The 16,196-nt window shown below is 42.9% G+C and overlaps 1 protein-coding gene across 1 annotated transcript in view; it reads right to left on the reverse strand.

Annotated features, from left to right (window-relative positions):
• Positions 1–12,524: 12,524 nt before the first annotated feature.
• RAB4A (RAB4A, member RAS oncogene family) overlaps positions 12,525–16,196 on the reverse strand; it is a 31,667-nt gene continuing 27,995 nt past the window's right edge. The window contains exon 8 of the mRNA XM_038396610.2: positions 12,525–13,166. The gene's annotated coding sequence lies outside the window, so the exon portion shown is untranslated. The remainder of the gene's footprint in view (positions 13,167–16,196) is intronic.

Raw genomic sequence — 16,196 nt, forward strand, 5'->3', positions numbered from 1 at the left:
ATAACTGGCTTAGACTCTGATTTAAACAGTGGTACAGATGTATGGTGGGGGAAGGGGGTATAGCTTTGTCAGTGTAACTGCCTCTTCACTAACCAAGTACCTATTGACTTTGCAGGCCTTAAAGTGAAAAAAGCCTATTACTGTGTACAAATACACTAAGCTTGGCTTCAACCCTGTCTGGTAATTACCCTGTACTCTGACACCACATTAGGAATAGGTACTCATATGGAAAATGAAATTGGTGCTTTTCCATCTTCTTCTGCTTGCCACTTTCCAGTATTTCTTTACCTAAATACATTTGGTATTACATTTGGTATCTTTGGAGAACTGGACTATTCTACTTTTCTCCCCCCTGCTATTGTTCCCACAGCAGTTAGGGATCATGTTACACCACACTAACAGCATTTCCTCTTCTGCTTAATGGAGAGGACAACATTGGCTTCAGTGCTCTTCACTGTTAAGTGCAGATGGGGTCCTTCTGACAAGGGCAAGAAGAAATTGCATCAGTTCTTTTGCCTAGGCAAATAGTTCAACTGGTCCCCACAGCTGTTGGTGCAAAGGGGTGAGAGCTCTGGAAAGGATGCATTACACCTTAATACAGTGAAAAGAAAAGGAGTACTTGTGGCACCTTAGAGACTGACAAATTTGAGCATAAGTGAGCTGTAGCTCATGAAAGCTTATGCTCAAATAAATTTTAGTCTCTAAGGTGCCACAAGTACTCTTCTTTTTGAAAATACAGACTAACACGGCTGCTACTCTGAAACCTGTCTTAATACAGTGGTGTGCTTACTCAGGCCTGATGCTGATATCCTCATTGCCAAGAAGGGCCACTCCGCAAGTAGACAGAGGTGTTTACTGTGTAATAGTTGGTAGTAACTTTCCAAGAAGTTACAGAAGTTTATGCAGGTATCCCACTAAAGTTCTGGCAACATGGGGAACTGCAAAAGGAAAGGCTAGATGAAGTGTTCTTAGAGCTTAGTAAGCTGCTATTTTTCTAGATGTAGGTTGAAATGTATTTAGGTAATAATATGACCAAATGCCTGCAATAGGTATCTGATGTTCCCTAGGGTTATGAGCTACCTGCCTTAATGTGAAGGAGTCTTAATCTGTATGCACATTAACCTATGTGCATCAGCTCCCTGAAACCATCTGCTTCTGGCAGTACAAGCACTATCTGTGAGGCCTTGCTTGGTGCTTCTACATAGGTTAGGGAGTAACATACACCAAGCCACAGGTTTCCTATAGTGTCCAGCCCCTTATACATCAAACATTCATGGGAATACTGATCAGTCTCATTCCCCCTACTTCTTGCCCTGAGGCTGTTCTTACTTCAGTATCATACTCCTAAAAGCTGCTTTCCTAAGCAAGTTTTGATTCTACTTGTGGAAATGTTACTAATGACTTGGCCACCAAGCTACATTTGTGTAAGGATTCCTCTCTTAGGATGCAAGGGGTGAATGGAGAAGCCTGCTGTCTGCTGCCATTTGTACTAGTGTAGCATCCTTCATCTCAGATGCACCAATGCTACATCAAGCAGGGGTGGAATAGCTGGTGAGTGTCTTTGGGATGGTTTTTGGGGTGCCCAGGACTGTGTATCACTTATGGATACTAAGGTCAGAAGGGACCATTCTGATCATCTAGTCTGACTTCCTGCACAGTACAGGCCACAGAATCTCACCCACCCACTCCTGTGGAAAAACCACCCCTATGTCTGAGCTATTGAAGTCCTCAAATTGTGGTTTAAAGACTTCAAGGAGCAGAGAAGCCTCCAGCAAGTGACCCATGCCCCATGCTACAGAGGAAAACACAAAACCTCCAGGAAAGTCTTCCAATCTGCCCTGGAAGAAAATTCCTTCTTGACCCCAAATATGGCAATTGGCTAAACCCTGAGCATATCCCCCTGCCTTTAGCAAGAGAGATTTGCTTGTGCTTAACTTGGTAGATCAGCTCTCTGGCACCACCATTGCTTTAGACTATGCAGCCTTTACTTTGTCTTGCTGGTTAACAGATGTACCCTAGTCCCCTTTGACTCATCCCTCTCTAGCATTCACTGAATACTGCTAATAAATATCTAATATCCTGTGTGCAAAGAAACCTGTATACACTAATCCTGTTAGTCAATTCAGGATCAGCACCTACATAACATATTTATAGCAAAAAACCATGATTCCTGAAGACTACATATGGCCTAACCATCCATCTAAACCAGCTTTTCTTCATAGCATTTCCAAGCAAGGCTCTTTAGGATTCCATTTCATGAAGGTAAACAGTCATCTTCTGCAGGACAAATGGGTGTCTTATCTTTCCCTTAAATTCCCCACAGTTCACAGTCTGCCCTTGGAGATGGTGGTCCTCTGGTATCTTGACTTTGTATGTAAATAGGGTTTTCACTGTGCTAGCTTACAATTCTTAATTTACACAAACTGAGACAGATAGGACAAAACCTATACATCATCCCTGCCTTGATTCAGAAGACTTAGAAGCCATGACTACGTTAGCAAGTTTACTGCTGTAAGACTGCTCATAGCTATGCTAAGCTGCTGGGAGCAAGCTCTCCAGTCAACATAATAAAATCACCTAAATAAGCATCTCCTGCTGCTGTAACAGCATACACTTGAGCACTTAGGCTGCCAACATTTGTCATTCAGGGATGTTTTTCTCTTTTCTTCCCCCCCCCCAAAAAAAGTAATAGTTTTCTGACATAAGTGGAAGTGTAGACATGATCTTAAACATTTTCATTATTTTGTGCAACACAATTAATCTTCACAACACCACAGCCAATGGTTCCATGTGTAAAATAGGGATGAGGCATAGAATAACTCCAACTGTCAACTAATTTTAGATGCCTACTTTGAGATGCCTAAAGGACTCCATTTCTTCCCCCCTACCCTAGTACATTTTCTACAGCAGCTTAGACCTCTCATTGACCTCGGTTGCAGATGAGTGCCAAGCTCTTCTGCCCATCAGCTCTCAGCATCTCAAGCTGGGTACCCAGAACATTAAAGACACAACTACTGCCTACGAGAGGTTTGGTGTGAATTGTTTAACACTACACAGGAACTCTCTCAGAAACAGAATCCAATGCCCTAGGATGGTAGTCAACTGCTTTATCATGAGACCATTCTCACTGCAATTCAGTCTTGTTCCTTATGCTTAACTTATCTTTAGTCAGATTAATTTTTACATTAGAAAATGGTGAATCATGCATTTATTTTTAAAAAGTGTTTTTAACTTAAAAATCAATTTAAAATTTTTATTTTAAATTAGATTTATCCACTTTGGCTCTAGCAAAAGTGAGTTGCCCTCAAGAGAGTTTAACAATTGCTCTCAAAACTTGATTAACAATGAGTTAAACCAGCTCTGCACTATAACAGAGGTACAAGACATAAGACTACTCACTACAGAACACCTATGCTCTTCAGAAAACATTCTTTATTCAAGATTAGATACAAGCATCAACTATAATGGCATAGTGCAGCACCACACTCAGAAGGTTGGACAGAGGGTTTTTATAAAATACTTAAACTGTTACAAACTTTAACACTCTAAAACCTCCACAAACAATGAATTATAGACTTCAGATACCTGACATTGTGGTAGGAAAACTTTGCTAAGCCACTTTTCTTTGGTAAGTCAATTAGGCCGGGTCTACACTATGAGTTTGTCTGATTTAGCAGCATTAAATCAAATTAACCCTGCACCTGTCCACACAACAAAGCCATTTTTTTCCCCGACATAAAGGCTATTAAAACCAAATTTCTGTACTCCTCCTCAACTAGAGGATTAGCGCTGAAATCGACATTGCAGTTTCAAATTAGGGTTAGTGTGGATGCAATCTGAAGGTGCTAGCCTCCAGGAGCTATCCCACAGTGCACCATTGTGACTGCTCTGGACAGCACTCAACTCAGATGCACTGGCCAGGTGTACAGGTAAAGCCCTGGGAACCTCTGAATGTCATTTCCTGTTTGGCCAGGTGAGCTCATCAGCACAGGTGACCATGCAGTCCCAGAATCAAAAAAGGCCTGCATGGCCCGAACAGGAGGTACTGGATCTGATCGCTGTATGGGGAGAGGAATCCGTGCTATCAGAACTATGTTCCAAAAGACGAAACGCCAAAACATTCCAAAAAAATCTCCAAGGCCACGAGGGATAGAGGCTACAGCAGGGACGCAACACAGTGCCACGTGAAACTTAAGGAGCTCAGCCAAGCGTACCAAAGAATCAAACAGATGCTCCGGGACAGAGCCCCAGACATGCTGTTTCTTTACTGAGTTGCATGCAATTCTGGGGGGGCAGGGGGGCACCCCACCCCTGTCCGTGGACTCCAATGATGGGGTACTCTCTGCCATGCCTGAGGATTTTGCGGATGATGATGAGGAGGAGGACGAGCTTGAGGAGAGCGCACAGCACACCCTTCTCCCCGACAGCCAGGATCTTTTTATCACCCTGACTGAAATACCATCCCAACCCAATGAAGCTGGAGAAGGGACCTCTGGTGAGTGTACCTTTTAAAATATAATACATGTTATAAAAGCAAGCATTTTTTAATAATTAAGTAGCCCTGAGGACTTGGGATGCATTCATGGCCAGTACAGCTACTGGAAAAGTCTGTTAACGTGTCTGGGGCTGGAGCGGAAATCCTCTAGGGACATCTCCATGAAGCTCTCCTGGAGGTACTCTAAAAGCCTTTGCAGAAGGTTTCTGGGGAGAGCAGCCTTATTCTGTCCTCCATGGTAGGACACTTTACCACGCCATGCTAGTAGCAAGTAAACTGGTATCATTGCATGACAAAGCCTGGCAGCGTATGGTCCTGGTGTTTGCTGGCATTCAAGCAACATCTGTTCTTTATCTCTCTGTGTTATCCTCAGGAAAATATCATCGTTCATGGTAACCTGGTTGAAATAGGGGAAATTTAATTTAATTGACATTCAGAGGTGCCCATTCCTACTGGGCTGTTTACCTGTGGCTGAAAAGAAATCTTCCCCCCAGTTAGCCACACAGTGGGGGAGAGGGGGCAGTCGTGCTGAGCTGGTGGTATTTGGCTAGCAGGATCTTCCCGGAGGAGGAGGGGTAAACCGATCAGCCCAGAGAATTGGATGGGGCCGGGGGTTAGTTTGGTTTCTGCTGCTGCACGTTACCAGGAAAACCGCAGCATTAAATGGCCAACTCAACTGCTTTGCTTGGTATGGGAGAGGAGGGCGCTGCTGTTATGAAAGTTGCAGAAGCCGAAAGACTATGGCTTACCATGGCCACCGGCAAGCCGAATTCTGTTGCCCGGCCCTGCATGTGTGATCTCTAACACCAAAGCTGCAGGCACTCACTACAAGATGCAAAATGCGACCTTGTACCAAAATCACATGTGCTATGTAATGTGAACAGTGTTGTTCACTGTGAAAGAGTACAGCTATTGTTCTGTAAAATGTATCTTTTAAAATACTTCACTCCTTTTTTTTTCCCCCCCTCGAGCAGCTGCAAATGTTTCAAGCCTTCCTCCTCCATCCCTATCTCAGATAAGGCGGCGAAAAAACCACACACACGATGAAATGTTCTCTGAGCTCATGCAGTCGTCCGGCACTGACAGAGCTCAGCAGAACACGTGGAGGGACACAACAGCAGAGTACAGGAAAGTGGCCAATGAATGTGAGGAGAGGTGGCAACAGGAAGAGCAGAGGAGGCATGAGGCAACACTGGGGCTACTGCAGGATCAACCGGACATGCTCTGGCATTTGGTGGAGGTTCATGAACAGCACCAGGATCACAGACTGCCACTGCAGTCCCTGTTTAACTGCCCTCCCTCCTCCCCAAGTTCCATAGCCTCCTCACCCAGATGCCCAAGAACATGGGGGGAGGAAGGCTCTGGGCATCCAAACACTCCATCCCAGTAGACAGCCCAAGCAACAGCAGGCTGTCATTCAAGAAGTTTTAAAGTAGCCTTTACCTTCCCTCCTACCCTTCTCCCACACCCTACCTGGGCTACCTTGTGAGTTATCTCCCTATTTTTATAATCAATTAATAAAGAAATACATGTTTTTTAAATACTAGTGACTTTATTTCTTTGCAAGCAAGCTGTGATCCAAGGGGGGAGGGTGGGTGGCTTACAGGAAATGTAGAGGCAACCGAGGGGGCGGGTTTTCATCAAGAACAAACAAACAGAAATGTCGCACAGTACCCTGGCCAGTCATGAAACCGGTTTTCAAAGCTTCTCTGATGCACAGCCCTTCCTGCTGTGCTCTTCTAACCACCCTAGTGTCTGGCTGTGCATATTCAGCAGCCAGGCGATTTGCATCAACCTCCTACCCAGCCATAAACATCTCCCCCTTACTCTCACAGAGATTGTGGAGCACACAGCAAGCAGCAACAACAATGGGAATACTGGTTTTGCTGAGGTCTAAGCGAGTCAGTAAACTGCGCCAGCGACCCTTTAAACATCCAAACGCACACTCTACCACCGTTCTGCACTTGCTCAGCCTATAGGTGAACAGCTCCTTACTACTGTCCAGGATGCCTGTGTATAGCTTCATGAGCCATGGTATTAAGGGGTAGGCTGGGTCCCCAAGGATAACTATAGGCATTTCAATATCCCCAACAGTTATTTTCTGGTCTGGAAAGAAGTAAATCCTTTCCTGCAGCTGTTTAAACAGACCAGAGTTCCTGAAGACTTGAGCATCATGAACCTTTCCTGGCCATCCCACATTGATGTTGGTGAAACATCCCTTGTGATCCACCCAGTGCATGCAGCACCATTGAAAAGTACCCCTTGTGGTTTATGTACTGGCTGCCCTGGGTCCGGTCCCAAGATAGGGATATGCGTTCCGTCTATAGCCCCACCACAGTTAGGGAATCCCATTGCAGCAAAGCCATCTAGTATGACCTGCATGTTTCCCCAGAGTCACTACCTTTGACAGCAGCAGGTCAATGACTGCATTGGCTACTTGCATCAGAGCAACTCCCACAGTAGATTTGCCCACTCCAAATTGATTACCGACTGACCGGTAGCTGTCGGGCATTGCAAGCTTCCACAGGGTTATTGGCACTTGTTTGGGAACTGTGAGGGCTGCTCTCATCTTGGTATTCTTGTGCTTCAGGCAGGCGAAAGCAAGTCACAACGTTACATAAAAGTGCCCTTACGCATACGAAAGTTTTGGAGCCACTGGGAATCATCCCAAACCTGCAACACTATGTGGTCCCATCATTTGGTGCTTGTTTCCCGGGCCCAGAATCGGCGTTCCATGGCATGAGCCTGCCCCAGTAACATCATGATCTCCAAATTGCTGGGGACCACAGTTTTAGAGAAATTTGTGTTCATGTCCTCATCACCATGCTGCCATCCCCTCCTTGCCTGTTTTTTCAGGTGCTGGTTCTGTATATACTGCATGATAATGCGTGAGGTGTTTACAATGGTTATAACTGCTGCGGTGAGCTGAACGGGCTCCACACTTATTGTGCTATGGCGTCTGCCAGGGCAATCCAGGGAAAAGGGCATGAAACGATTGTCTGCCATTGCTCTGACGGAGGGAGGGGTGACTGACAACATGGCTTACAGGGAATTAAAATCAACAAAGGGGGTGGCTTTGTATCAAGGAGAAACTGAATGGTCCCAGCAAGGATAGAACTCAAAACCCTGAGTTTAGCAGGCCGTTGATTTCACGGAGGGAGTGAGGAGAAAATGAATACAACACAAATCTGGTCTATTTCTTGTTTTGATCCACTTCATCCATCTTTATACATCTTGCTGGAAGCAGACGCTGCAATACGACTGCCGGCCATTGTCAGCTCCTGAGTGCTCGGCTGAAGACGGTGCAGTATGACTGCTGACTGTCGTCATCTCCTGGCTGCTCATTAGAAGACGGTGCAGTAGGACTGCCGGCAGGATTTATTGCCATGAGATGAAACTTAAAAGGGAAATGACCTGACTGAGTCACTCCCATGTTTGCTCAGGCGCCTCTGACCAACCTCAGCTAAAAGAGCACCCTGGAGTAGGTGACCATGGCTACCAGTCATACTGCACTGTCTGCTGCCAAAAGGCAATGAGCTGCTGCTGTGTAGCAATGCAGTACCGCATCTGCCAGCACGCAGGAAACATATGGTGATGGTGAGCTGAGCAGGCTCCATGCTTGGCATGGTATGGCATCTGCATGGGTAACCCCAGAGAAAAGGGCACGAAACGATCGTGAAAGCAACAGCAGACAGAGGGAGAGAGGGCCTGACCATATGTACCCAGAACCACCCACAACAATGTTTTTGCCTCATCAGGCATTGGGATTTCTACCCAGAATTCAAATGGGCAACGGAGACTGTGGGAACTGTGGGATAGCTACCCACAGTGCAATGCTCTGGAAGTAGACGGTTGCCTCGGTACTGTGAACGCACATTGCCGAATAAATGCACTTAGAGCATGTGTGTGGGGACACACACACAATCAACTGTATAAAAACGCTTTCTACAAAACCGACTTCTATAAATTCAACCTAATTTCATAGTGGCCTTAGAGTAAGAACTTCTCCACACATGGAATGCATGCGCTGTTTAGGAAGGTAAGGGGACTATTTAGGTAAACACTACATTTGTCAATCTGCTTTGTTACATGTTTGATTAAAATTTTAGAGCCAAACTTGAACTACTAGTTTGGGGATGTTCCTGGCATGACATTTAAGATCTTCAAGTTTATCATTGTGGAATAATAGTGAATCTAACCTACACACTTGGAGAGCTACCCTCTGTAATGATTACATTTTTCCCAAAGCTTACTACATTAAGTTTTAAAACATCTTGTTACTTTACCTCTAGTACCAACTGGTTATTAAAATGAAATATGCATTACAGTACAAATCTTAACATATACAAGTCATGCACTTTAATCTTGTTAATGTGCATTGTCTGAATGCACTATTTTTAGAAACACTTTAAGATGTTAAGATCAAGTATATACACTAAGGCTTACTGTAATAAAGCTACTTATTCTACATGAAGCTTACAGGAAAAAAAAAAATGTGCTTAGCTTATTTTTAGTTCCAGAAAATTGACCAAACTATTCAAAAAGTACTTGCATATAAACAAAAGGCTTCATCATCAGTTTTGTACGTAAACGGCAAGAGGGAGGAAGAGATACTGTTTTTAATCACTCCAAATCTAAAGCTGCACCAGTTATTTCTCAGACTGTTTGGACAGAACAAACAAAAACAAACAAAAAAAATCACATTTGTAACACTAAAGAAAACTACATTGTAACAGAGAAAAGTAAAGAGCTGCAGAGAAGGAAAATGAATGAGGTTTAGCACCCAAGGACGAGAAAGCCACCTGAGACCACACTGTAAGTAGCAATGGGGTTAGAGAATCTTGGAATTAAGCAAACCTTCCTCTTATCAGCACCCTTAACTTGGTGGGTGTTAGCAAAACTGGATGATTAAAGGCCCTACCCACTTGATCACAGCAATAGTGGCAGGAGAGAGACCACGGCTTGTGCTACATCTCAGAACTAGGAAGGTCAGGCAGCCTTCCCCTTTCTTCACCATCTACCAAAAAGTTGAGCAGGAGGTGTAAAGGTGAAAACCAGACAGTCATTTCCCAGCATTCATTCCTGTTTTGGGGATGTGGAAAGCAAGACACAAATTCTCCCAACTTTAAGAAGCTGGTATGAAGGCAACATATCCCATTGGACTACCTCCAGCAGAGTTTGGGATCAAAGGACAGCAACTGGAGGATCTAAAACTAAAAGCTATCAGCAGGGTCTTTCAAGTCTGATGTGCAAACTCCCTCTATGTTGAATCACCAGTTATATTCTCTCTTTTCTGGGAGGAGAAACAGAGTGGCTGTGGTAGAAAGCACTTCCAGATGATACGTACTGGAAGACAACCCAGAAATTGGGATCAAGGCAGATATTTGCATATTATGGTTCTTTGGAGTTATTTCAGGCTTTGAAATGCAGTATTAGGCAGTTTCCAAAAAATATATGCAAATATACCAGGAGAGGAAGATTCCTTGGAAGCATTTCTGGTCAGCTAGGTAGACCAGAAATGGATGGTCAGACATCCATGCTATATATAATACTCCTGGGGGAATTCTGCATCACTTTGCGCGTGCATGTTTTCATGTGCCATGCACATTTAAAAAATTTTTTGGTAGAAAATAGCTTCTGCCGAAAAGTTGCTGCAGTTTTGCCCACCAGACGGCACTGTGGTGCTAGAGCACAGCAGCTGCTCCTGGCAAGCTCCAGCCAAGATGGGGAAGAGAAAGAGCCTGCCTTCTTCACAGTGCCTGTTGGACCAGGTCAGGAGATATGTGGGAGATAGACAGCATGGAGTTGCTAGGGGTCAGATAGGGGCTCCTAAGGGCTAGTGGGGGAGGACAGATTGGGGCAGAGGCTGAATGAGAGTGGAGGCACAGGGGGAGGAGATGCAGAGGGGGAGGGGTGCAGAGCTACGGGGGGAAAGGGGATGGAGCATGGGGGCACAGAAACACATGGGGACAGGGTAGATGTGCCTGAAAGAATGGTAGAGGCTAGGAGTCACTCAAGGTCTGCATGGGGATACTCCCTAACAATCCGTCCCCATCCCCCCAAACCTGTTCCATACTTTTCCCATCCATACCCAACAACCCTTTAAGTTCACATCCAGGCTCCTCTCCAGCAATTTACTTCCCTCTCCCTCAGCTCTTCCATTACCCCTGATTCCCCCAAGCCTTTGCACTGCTTCTGAGGGGGTGTGGGAAATAGTTCTGTATTGTTGTTTAAATTACTGAGTTCTGTATTAATATGCCTAGTAAGGAATCTATTTGTCAAAAAACATTTTCTGAATCTTTTTTGTAGTATGCATTGTTACAGACATACTTGCTGACAAGTATTTTGGAAATAAATTACCAAAATAATTTAAGCTGGTGTGACTATAGTGTATTATTTTGACAAATAAAATATGCAAAATTAAAAAATATTTTTTGGGTGCAGAATTCCCCCCAGGAATAATACAATAAATGTCTTTTCTACATGTCATTTAAGTCTAATGCTGTATGCTGACCATTTTTATTGAGAAAGGAACATTATACGAAGTTACTTGGATTAATGGCCTGCAAGACTTCAAAGCTAAATTTTCTCTGTACAAAGCATGGTAAAATGATTCAATTTAATCCTTTTGCTTTTACATTCAGTTTAGATACAGACCCATACCCTTTTGGAAAAAAATTTAAACTGCACCAAGCCCCACCATGGACTTTTTTAAATGTAGGATTAGAATTCCATTGAGGGGCTCTAGTATCTACCTCAAGCACTCTAGCTGTGCTCATTTGCTGCCAATACCCTCTGGCACTATAATTCAGTTTCATTTTAATATTGAAACATTTATATTCTACCTGTGTTCTTTAACAAGTGAGGATTCAGGTATCCCTCAATAATGCAGTTTTTGGCCCATGAAATTGTAATAGATGTCTGAAAAAATTTTCAGTGTTGCTAGGTTTCTTGGGCCAAATCCTGTTCAGTTACACCAGTATAACCTTAAGCTCAATGGAGTTATTCTGGACTTGCATTCTTGAGAAACCCTTCAACCCTCCTCCTTATTACATTCCTTTCAGAAATGCTCCCACTCCATAGGCCCTTAATTGGCAATACAAAAGCTATATAGATTTCCCACCACTCCTGGAGAGTGATGTGGATATCTAGGCTTCCTGCTGTCATTGGACTCTCTCCCACCACCTTAGTATAGCTCTAATGGAGCCATGACAACAGGATTTTCTGTGCTGGCTGTTTTGCCCCACAATAAAAGAACTCAGGAGGGAGGGTCCAACATCCTAAACAACTCTGCACTAAAGTTAATATGACAGGCTGAATACCTGATGGTTTCCAGGGGCAGAGAGAAAAATGCATGTAGCCCACCTATATGCCATTTCCTCATGTATATAAATCACCAACACTATGAAATACCCTCAGTGGGATCTGACAACAGGGAGGATGGTACTCTATTCCAGGCCAGAGGGGAGACTTGTACGAAGAGACCCTCCAATTAGGACCATCAAGCCCTATGTTTAAATTCCTATAATACCATATATAGTTTAGAATATTTAAAATAAATTTTAATGAAAATTCCACATTCAGCATAGTTGGTTGCACTTCCTAGATACCGTACATTTGAAACACATGGCCTCACTGAACAGGTATGCATTCAGCAACACCCACTACTTTTTATAGCAGATTGCTTTATTAGTAGCTAAAGCATTTTTGAGAAGTAAAGTCTAATGAGATTAAGCAATACCTTATAGAAACTGCTCTCTCATAAAGACACATGAGAAATCATTGTGGTGATCTTTCATGGACTCCTCACGCAGCACTAGAATCATTAAATAGAAGATGCACAGTTTTGCCAAAACAAACAAAAAACAAACCAACTAACCTCACTGGCCCCCACTTCTATACAACAGAAGTAGAAAGGAAAAGAAAAGAACCAGAGAAGACAGATAAAAATATTCCAAGATCCAAGGTCAGATAGCAGTCATTTCAGAGACTTAGCAGCAGCATTTTTAACCTACAAAGTAGGAAAAAATATAGTTGAGAGAAATTTAAGAATTGTCAGAAAACAGGACAGATGCACTTCAATAAAAACACCCATTCCAAATTTGACAGATTAGTAAATGTAGGTAATGTCCTCACCGTACTTCAAGAATGGATCATGTAAACACCTTTTAGAATGTGGCAAATGTAGTGAAGAAGGAAAATCACTGACAGTGCCAGTGGCTTTGTATTTCAGGTCATAAACATAGCCTAGTGTGCAATTAACACAAACATGATAAAGCCTAACTCAGTTAACACGTTTTAGTTAATATGATTAAAAAAAATAAAATATAATTGCTTTTAGTGCAACATTTATTATATCAAACATAAGCAGATCATGCTTTGGAAATTTACTGTTACATTATATACAGTATACAGCAAAACCTTAAAGGTGAGTGACAAAAATATGTAACGGAAAATGTTTACATACAGATGAGTCTTAGTATTGTCCACTGAATTGTCAGGTTTGTTTTGCAGTCTGCTGTGTCATATGCACATTCTTGCCTACCACCATACGGTACTGTTTTTCCAGCAGTGGCTTTTCTGTTCACATACATTAGTAAAGATGTTTTAAAAAACTGCATAGCCTTCAAGCTTTGTCAGTTGTTGCTACAAACACCAATTGCATGGACATCTGAAAAATACAAAACATATATCATTGCTGTGAACATTTTATGGAAATTTAAGCTTTCTAAGTTTAGGGGGGAAAAAAAAAGGTTCAAATCCTGCAATTGGATCCATGCACATGCACCCTTGCGGAGCCCCACTGAAGTTCCTGGGACTTCAGATGGATGCATTCTTCACGTCATTTGCAAACTCAGGATCCCTCAAGCTGTACCTTCCTTCTAGTTTTCCTTCATTTAAAGAGCACAAAGCCCTTTAAGGGATTGCCAACTCACAGATTACACTAGGAATAGAAAGTTTCATTTTAGGATTTATGGATGATAGTTGATTTAAGAAATCAATATTTGCAAATTTTTAAAACTTTGCTCTCTTTCTTAAGTTTCAACCTCCTCTGTTCAGATTTCTGCTAGCAGCTTGAATGAAGAGGATGTGTACTACTCATACTATATCACACTCAGGCCAAAATGAATGCAGAGAAAATAATTCAGTTACCGTGTTTCAAAGACCAGTTTTATTTTTAATACATCTGCAGCTCAGAGCAAGTGGGTGACTCTTCAAAAACCATCTGTTTATTGCACCAAATGCAGCATGTATTGATTACCTGCCCTATGAGCAGGTGACGTATGTGTGCATTGGTGCAAGGAGCTCCTGGCCCTCCAAGACTGTGTACGGGCTTTGGAGACCAGGGTGGCTGAGCTGGAGGAGCTAAGGGAGACAGAGAGGTACACAGATGAGACTTTCCAGGACACAGTAGAATGGTCCCACCCTCAGTCTGACAGCCTCTGTGCTCTTGAAGAGGATGAAAGTCTCTGGGAAGGAGGACATCCAACTGGAGCAGAGGGAAATGATCCTGTAGTTGGGACCCTCCTTCCAGATGAGGATACCTCTCCAATGGGGGGGAACTCCAATTATTAGGAAGAGACAGGTATTAGTAATGGGCGATTCTAATCATTAGAAACAGATAGCTGGGTTTGCGATGACCAAGAGAACCTCTTGGTGACTTGCCTGCTTGGTGCAAAGGTTGTGGATCTCTCGAGACATCTAGATAGACATATGTGTAGTGCTGGGGAGGAGCCGGTGGTTGTGGTACACGTAGGTACCAATGACATGCGAAGGATGGGAGGGAGGTCCTGGAGGCCAAATTTACGCTGGTAGGTAAGAAATTGAAGTCCAGGAGCTCCATGGTAGCAGTCTCTGAAATGCTTCCAGTTCCACATGCAGGGCCAGTTAGACAGGAAGAACTGCAGGGTCTCAATGTGTGGATCAGACAATGGTGTAGGGAAGAGGGGTTTAGATTTATTAGGAACTGGGGAAACTTTTGGGAAAGGGGGAGCCTATACAGGACGGATAGGTTCCACCTAAACCAAAATGGAACCAGATTGCTGGCATTTAGTTTAAAAACTGCTCAACAACCTTTTTAATTTTAAGGGATGGGGGAAAGCTGACAGGTGCGGAGGAGCACGTGATTCGGACAGAGACATCCCTTAGCGGGAGGATCTATTAATGGAGATTCTCTATGTCCTAGTAAGGAGGAGAGGATGGAAGATAAGATACAGGTAGGATCTGATGAGAAACAGTCAAATGAAAAAAGTCTCATTCAATTACATCATATAATGGCAGACATCTAAAAAGTGACAAGTTTTTAAAGTGCTTATATACCAATGCTAGAAGTCTAAATAAGATGGATGAACTAGAGTGCCTCGTATTAAATGAAAATATTGCTATAATAGGCATCACAAACACTTGGTGGAATGGGAATAATCAATGGGACACAGTAATACCAGGGTACAAAATATACTGGAAGGACAGAACAGGTTGTGCTGGTGGGGGAGTGGCACCATATGTGAAAGAAAGCGTAGCATCAAATGAAGTAAAAATCTTAAATGAACCAATGTACCACAGAATCTAAGGATAGTAATTCCATGCTTGAATAAGAATAATATAGCAGTAGGGATATATTACTGACCACCTGACCAGGATGGTGATAGGGACTGTGAAATGCTCAGGGAGATTAGAAAGGCTATTAAAATAAAAAACTCAATAATAATGGGGGATTTCAACTATCCACATATTGACTGGGTACATATCACCTCAGGATGGGATGCAGAGATAAAGTTTCTTGACACCTTAAATGCATCTTGGACCAGCTAGTCCTGAAACCCACAAGAGGAGAGGCCATTCTTGATTTAGGACCAAGTGGAGCACAGGATCTGGTCCAAGAGGTGAATATAGCTGGACTGCCCGATAATAGTGACCATAATACAAATTAAATTTAACATCCCTGTGGCAGGGAAAATACTACAGCAGCCCAACACTGTAGCATTTAATTTCAGAAAGGGGAACTACACAAAAATGAGGAGGTTAGCTAAACAGAAATTAAAAAGGTACAATGCCTTAAGTGAAATCCCTGCAAGCTGCATGGAAACCTTTTAAAGACACCATAATAGAGGCTCAACTTAAATGTACACCCAAATTAAAAAAAAAACAAAAAAAAAAAAAACAAATTAAGAGAATCAAAAAAGTGCCACCATGGCTAACCAACCAGGTAAAAGAAGCAGAGAGAGGCAAAAAGGCATCCTTTAAAAAGTGGAAGTTATATCCTAGTGAGGAACTAGAAAGGAGCATAAAATCTGGCAAATGAAGTGTAAAAATATAGTTAGGAAGGCCAAAAAAGAATTTTAAGAACAACTAGCCAAAGACTCAAAAAAAGGAATACAAATTCTTGTTTTTTAAAAAAAAAAAAAAACAAAAAAAAACAAAAAAACATGCACACAGACATCAGAAGCAGGAACCCTGCTAAACCACCAGTGGGGCCACTGGACGATCAAGATGCTAAAGGAGCACTCAAGGACGATAAGGTAATTGTGGAGAAACTAAATGAATTCTTTGCATTGGTCTTCACGGTTGAAGATGTGAGGGAGATTCCCAAACCTGAGCCATTCTTTTTAGGTGACAAATCTGAGGAACTGTTCCAGATTGAGGTGTTATTAGCAGAGGTTTTGCAACAAACTGATAAATTTAACAGTAAGAAGTCACCAGG

This window comes from Dermochelys coriacea, chromosome 3, assembly GCF_009764565.3.
Source record: "Dermochelys coriacea isolate rDerCor1 chromosome 3, rDerCor1.pri.v4, whole genome shotgun sequence".
Classification (NCBI taxonomy): Eukaryota; Metazoa; Chordata; order Testudines; family Dermochelyidae; genus Dermochelys; species Dermochelys coriacea.